Here is a 7,307-nt window from a genome sequence, read left to right as displayed (position 1 = left end):
GGGACGGACTCTCATGCACAGTTCACATCCACCTGAGGGACGGACTCTCATGCACAGTTCACATCCACCTGAGGGACGGACTCTCATGCACAGTTCACATCCATCTGAGGGACGGACTCTCATGCACAGTTCACATCCATCTGAGGGATGGACTCTCATGCACAGTTCACATCCATCTGAGGGACGGACTCTCATGCATAGTTAACATCCATCTGAGGGATGGACTCTCATGCACAGTTCACATCCACCTGAGGGATGGACTCCCATGCACAGTTCACATCCATCTGAGGGACGGACTCTCATGCACAGTTCACATCCACCTGAGGGACGGACTCCCATGCACAGTTCACATCCATCTCAGGGACGGACTCTCATGCACAGTTCACATTCATCTGAGGGACAGACTCTCATGCACAGTTCACATCCACCTGAGGGACGGACTCTCATGCACAGTTCACATCCACCAGAGGGACGGATTCTCATGCACAGTTCACATCCATCTGAGGGACGGACTCTCATGCACAGTTCACATCCACCTGAGGGACGGACTCCCATGCACAGTTCACATCCATCTCAGGGACGGACTCCAATGCACAGTTCACATCCATCTCAGGGACGGACTCCAATGCACAGTTCACATCCATCTCAGGGACGGACTCCAATGCACAGTTCACATCCATCTCAGGGACGGACTCCAATGCACAGTTCACATCCATCTCAGGGACGGACTCCAATGCACAGTTCACATCCATCTCAGGGACGGACTCCAATGCACAGTTCACATCCATCTGAGGGACGGACTCTCATGCACAGTTCACATCCACCTGAGGAACGGACTCCCATGCACAGTTCACATCCATCTGAGGGACGGACTCCAATGCACAGTTCACATCCATCTGAGGAACGGACTCCCATGCACAGTTCACATCCATCTGAGGGATGGACTCCAATGCACAGTTCACATCCATCTGAGGGACGGACTCCAATGCACAGTTCACATCCATCTGAGGGACGGACTCCCATGCACAGTTCACATCCATCTGAGGGACAGACTCTCATGCCGAGTGTACATCCATTTATGTACTCACCTATTTATTGTCGTGGCCCCGCCTCTTCACTGGTCGCTACTAGGTCCTCTCCCTGCTCCATAAGCTTTATCAAACCTCGTCGTAAAACAATGTATGGTTCCTGCCTCCACTATGTCACTTGCCAGACTATTCCACTTACTGACAACTCTATGACTAAATAAATACTTTCTAACATCCCTTTGACTCATCTGAGTCTTCAACTTCCAACTGTGAACCCTTGTCGCTGTGTCCCATCTCTGGAACATCCTGTCTCTGTCCACCTTGCCGATTCCTCTTAGTATTTTATATGTCGTTATCATATTGCCACATCTCTCCTAGCCTCCAGTGTCGTCAAGTCGATTTCCCTTAACCTTTCCTCGTAGAACATGACCCTGAGCTCAGGGTCTAGTCTTGTTGCAAACCTTTGCACTTTCTCTAATTTCTTGACTTGCTTGACCATGTGTGCGTTCCAAACTGGTGCTGTATCCTCCAGTATGGGCCTGACGTACACGTTGTACATAGTTTTAAACGATTCCTTACTGGGGTACTGGAATGCTATTCTCAGGTTTGCCAGGCGCCCGTATGCTGCCGTAGTTATCTGGCTGTGTGCCTCAGGAGATGTGCTCGGTGTTATACTCACCCCAAGATCCTTTTCCTTGAATGAGGTTTGTAGTCTCTGGCCACCTAGCCTATTCTCTGTCTGCGGTCTTCTTTGCCATTCCCCGATCTTCATGACTTTGTATTTGGAGTCAGTTGTTGGACCAGGCTTATAGCCTGTCCAGGTCTCTTTGTAGTCCTGCCTTATCCTCATCCGATTTAATTCTTCTCATTAACTTCACATCATCTGCAAACAGAGACACTTCTGAGTCTATCCCTTCCGTCATGTTATTCACATATACCAAAAATAGCACTGGTCCTAGGACTGACCCCTGTGGGACCCCGCTCGTCACAGGCGCCCACTCTGACACCTTGTCATATACCATGACTCGTTGTTGTCTCCCTGTCAGGTATTCTCTGAACCACTGCGGTGCCCTTCCTGTTATGCATGCCTGATCCTCTAGCTTCTCCACTTATCTCTTGTGAGGAACTGTGTCGAAGGCCTTCTTGCAGTCCAAGAAAATGCAGTCCATCCACCCCTCTCTCTCTTGTCTTACTTCTGTCACCTTGTCATAAAACTCCAGTAGGTTTGTAACACAGGATTTTCCTTCCTTGAATCCGTGCTGGATGTCGTTTATAAGCTTGTTCCGTCCTAAGTACTCCACCACTCTCCTGAATATTTTCCATGACTTTGCGTGTGTGTGTGTGTGTGTGTGTGTGTGTGTGTGTGTGTGTGTGTGTGCGCGCGCATTTCAATAAACATACAGCCCAAAACAAACACGTCAGTTACAACAAACCATCAACTTCTAACACAACTTATCAAACAACCTGGTAAACTAACTACATTACTAAGGACACACAACTCAAACAACACTCCCACCACCACTCACCACCACAACCCCCCCCCCCTCCTCCCCCATAACACCCCCACAACCTCCTCCTCCTCCACAACACTCGTTCCAGACCACAATACGGATTCCAGTCACCGCATTTTTCCACAGCAAAAGTGAATTTACCGAAGTAAGAATTCAAATTTCCTCTGCCGGCATATCGACCAGGCCTAAGAAATCACTGGGTGAAGGTTTCACTGAGAGTGAAGCCGCTGAGGTGGAATCCTCAACGAGGAATCATGATTTGGAATCCTTCAACGGGAATCCTTGGCATATCTAGTGAGGCAGAATCCTAAATGAGAGTTCAGGATTGGGAATGTGTGCTCCGCAATCCTTGAACGGGAATCCTTGAAGGGGAACCCTTTATCGGGAATCTTTGACGGGGAATCCTTCAATGGGAAACCTTGAACAGGAAACCTTCAATAGGAAACTTCAAAGAGAACCCTTGAACGGGAATCATTCAACGGGAAACCTTCAACAGGAAACCTTCAACAGGAAACCTTCAACAGGAAACTTCAAAGAGAACCCTTGAACGGGAATCCTTGAATGGGAAACCTTCAACAGGAAACCTTCAACAGGAAACTTCAAAGAGAACCCTTGAACGGGAATCATTCAACGGGAAACCTTCAACGGGTATCTTTCAACGGGAAACCTTCAACGGGAATCGTTCAACAGGAAGCTACTGCGACCAGGAGGTTCGGGAGTGCCGTGATGGTAGTGGCTGAGATATACGATTATTATTATTATAATCAAGGGGGAAGCGCTAAACCCGGAGGATTATACAGCGCCTGGGGGGGGATGTGGAAGGCATTCAGGCTTAATTCGGGGAACTGAAGCACAGATCCAATTCCCTAAATCAAGAACCCCTCACCAACATCAAGGAACCTTCCTTGAGGGGTGAGATATAGGAAGGTGGCGCCTCCTCGTTCCTTCAAGATCTGTTTACAAGTCATTTCTTAAATGTTTTAACTGTTATCAGTTCCTCTCTCTCTTGCACCTCTGCCTCTTATCACTTCCCTGCCTCTGCCCCTTCCTCTTTGCTGCCTCTCTCTACCTCTCTCTCTCTATATATATACACGTTGAAAGAAAAAAAAAGGGGGGGAGGGGCCCCAAATGTTATCATCGTAAAAGCAATTTTAAAATTTATGCCCTAATTGTTTTTGGTCGCTTTAATACACCAAAACTGTAGCGAGTGCCTTCGTAAAAAAAGGCGATAATAATATTTTTCAAATTCAATTAAGGAAAGCGCCTACCAGGTTTTTTTTTCTCCCCTGCCTATATTCTAATGCAATTTTCTAAATGTATCTTATACCTCCTTTTCTCTTTGTGTGTGTGTATTATATATATATATATATATATATATATATATATATATATATATATATATATATATATATATATATATATATATGCAATAAGATCACAGTAAACAGGTGATTTCAGAATATGCAAAACAACCACTCTGAAAGAATAGAGAAATTCCAAGCGCTTTCGTGACTACTCACATTATCAAGGAACTATGAAAGTAAAGCATCCAAGGAAGCTATATAAGGGGTCTGGTCGGCACCTCACTATCAGATCCCACAACGGTTTAAACACGTGACGCGCGGCGAGCCAACTTGGAAAGGTCCTTGGCACAACTCACCCCACAAACTATTCTACCCAAGAAATAAGAAATTTTAAAGATTATTTGTCCAGTGTATTATTAAATTCTTCCCAAATTCTATTAATTATAAATGGATCTAATTTATATAAACCAAAGGAAATATTCATATTATTGTCAAAACTGCTTTTTATGAAACAAGATTCAATTATATTCCTGTCGACCATGGACTTGCTTGATACTACTTTCTCAACTTTTTGAAAATCAATTGGATAGTTAAAATCTCTTACATGAATAAATAGAGCATTGGAATCTTGTCCAGTTCTAATGCTATATTTATGTTGTTTTAATCTTAGTTCGAGATTTTTACCAGTTTGACCGTAATAAACTTTATCGCAAATTTTACAAGGAATCTTATAGACACATCCATCAGCATTTTGGGGGGAATTCTTTATCAAAAGTTTTTTTACTGTATCGTGATTTTTGAATACAACTTTAATATTATGTCTTAAGAAGAGAAGGCATATCAACCAAGTTTTCATGGTAAGGGAGAACCAACATATTTTTATTTGAATAAGGCTGGTTGTCCCTTTTTGGATTGTAAAAAGTATTTCTGGCAACTTTAAAAGATTTATCAATTACATTTCTTGGGTATTTTAAATCATTACCTATTTCATAAATTTTGGATATTTCCTCATCTATGAACTCAGGACTACAAATTCGTAAAGCTCTCAGAAACATTGATGAGAAAACAGACAGTTTGACTCTATCTTGATGCGAGGAATAATAGTGGACATAGGAACAGTTATTAGTAGGTTTTCTGTAAATTTTAAATTTGAATTCATTATTACCCTTATGAATATTTCCTTTGGTTTATATAAATTAGATCCATTTATAATTAATAGAATTTGGGAAGAATTTAATAATACACTGGACAAATAATCTTTAAAATTTCTTATTTCTTGGGTAGAATAGTTTGTGGGGTGAGTTGTGCCAAGGACCTTTCCAAGTTGGCTCGCCGCGCGTCACGTGTTTAAACCGTTGTGGGATCTGATAGTGAGGTGCCGACCAGACCCCTTATATAGCTTCCTTGGATGCTTTACTTTCATAGTTCCTTGATAATGTGAGTAGTCACGAAAGCGCTTGGAATTTCTCTATTCTTTCAGAGTGGTTGTTTTGCATATATATATATATATATATATATATATATATATATATATATATATATATATATATATATATATATATATATATATATATATATATATATATATATATATATATATATATATATATATATATATATATATATATATATATATATATATATATATATATATATATATATATATATATATATATATATATATATATATATATATATATATATATATATATATATATATATATATATATATATATATATATATATATATATATATATATATATATATATATATATATATATAAATCACTGAGTATTAGTGACTGAGTACTGTTGAGTACAATGAGTACCACCGAGAACTGCTGAGTACAACTAGGCACCACTAGATGCCAATGAGTTCCAGTGAGTACCACTGAGTACCATTCCTGAGTACTGACAGGTTGTTCAGGAATATTTCCTGATGTGTTATGGACTCTCTCGATAGATTTTTTCTTTGTAAGAGGTGAGGACACAAGGGCGGAAGAGCGATCACTGAGGAGAGGAGATTCGCCTCTATGATGCACTGATGGAAGGACGCTTTTCTTGAGTTGTGTTTGGCATTGTTTGCGCCCTGTGAACCACGGATCTCTGTGTGCACTAACACTTCAGTTTTGGTTGAGGAAAAAAAGATTGTAAATCTCTCTCTCTCTCTCTCTCTCTCTCTCTATCTATCTATCTCTCTCTCTCTCTCTCTCTCTCTCTCTCTCTCTCTCTCTCTGTCTCTCTCTCTCTCTCTCTCTCTCTCTCAAGCACACCCAGTTGCTTGCCTGTGATACTTCAATTAGACTTGATAATGAGAGAAATCAGGTGTGTGTGCGTGTGTTGTGCGTGTATTGTGTGCTGTGTGTGTGTGTGTTTTGTGTGTGTGTGTTTTGTGTGTGTGCTGTGTGTGTGTGTGTGCTGTGTGTGTGTGTGTGCTGTGTGTGTGTGTGTGTGCTGTGTGTGTGTGTGCTGTGTGTGTGTGCTGTGTGTGTGTGTGTGTGTGTGCTGTGTGTGTGTGTGCTGTGTGTGTGTGTGCTGTGTGTGTGTGTTGTGTGTGTGTGTGTGTGTGTGTGTGTGTGTGTGTTGTGTGTGTGTGTGTGTGTGTGATCATTCTCTATCGGGTAAGATACCTCAGAGTGGAGGCTCGACCCACCGTCCGGCTACCAGCTGCTGTTTTTGCAGCTGCTGTTGTTCTTGCTGTTGTTGCTGTTGATTCTGCTGTTGCTGCTATTGTTGTTGCTGCTGTTGTTCCTGCTGTTGTTGCTGTTGATTCTGCTGTTGCTGCTGCTGTTGTTGCTGCTATTGCTGCCAGGCCTCTGACCAGCCAGGCTGTTGATGAGCGACAGGTCTGGGATCGAGCAACAATCACCATCCATCATCATCAGCAATCATATTCATCATACACCATCATCATTATCATCATCACTTCAAATATTCATTTATAACTTATAAAGAGCAATAATACCTGCCCATCAAGTAACAGTAGTAATATTAGTAGTAGCAGTAATAGTATTAATAGTAGTAGCAGTAGTATGACTAATTGTGCTGAGTCACAATTAGATATACAACTAATACAACTAATACAACTAACAATACAACAAATAATACTCGGAAAATAAAACACGTCATTTTTATTTGAAATTCAGCAATAAGTTCAAAGTAATGCATTTTTATTGGTATTTATTTTTGCTATTATTATTACTATTATTATTAGTAGTAGTAGTAGTAGAAGTGGTGGTAATATTATGTATGAGAGTATAGTTTTACCAACGCTCTTATATGGGTGTGAAGCATGGGTGATGAATGTTGTAACAAGGAGAAGGCTGGAGGCAGTGGAAATGTCATGTCTGAGAGCAATGTGTGGTGTGAATATAATGCAGAGAATTCGTAGTTTGGAAGTTAGGAGGAGGTGCGGGATTACCAAAACTGTTGTCTAGAGGGCTGAGGAAGGCTTGTTGAAGTGG

This window comes from Cherax quadricarinatus, chromosome 77 (assembly GCF_038502225.1).
Source record: "Cherax quadricarinatus isolate ZL_2023a chromosome 77, ASM3850222v1, whole genome shotgun sequence".
NCBI lineage: Eukaryota > Metazoa > Arthropoda > Malacostraca > Decapoda > Parastacidae > Cherax > Cherax quadricarinatus.
Note: the sequence above shows the minus strand (reverse complement) of the source record.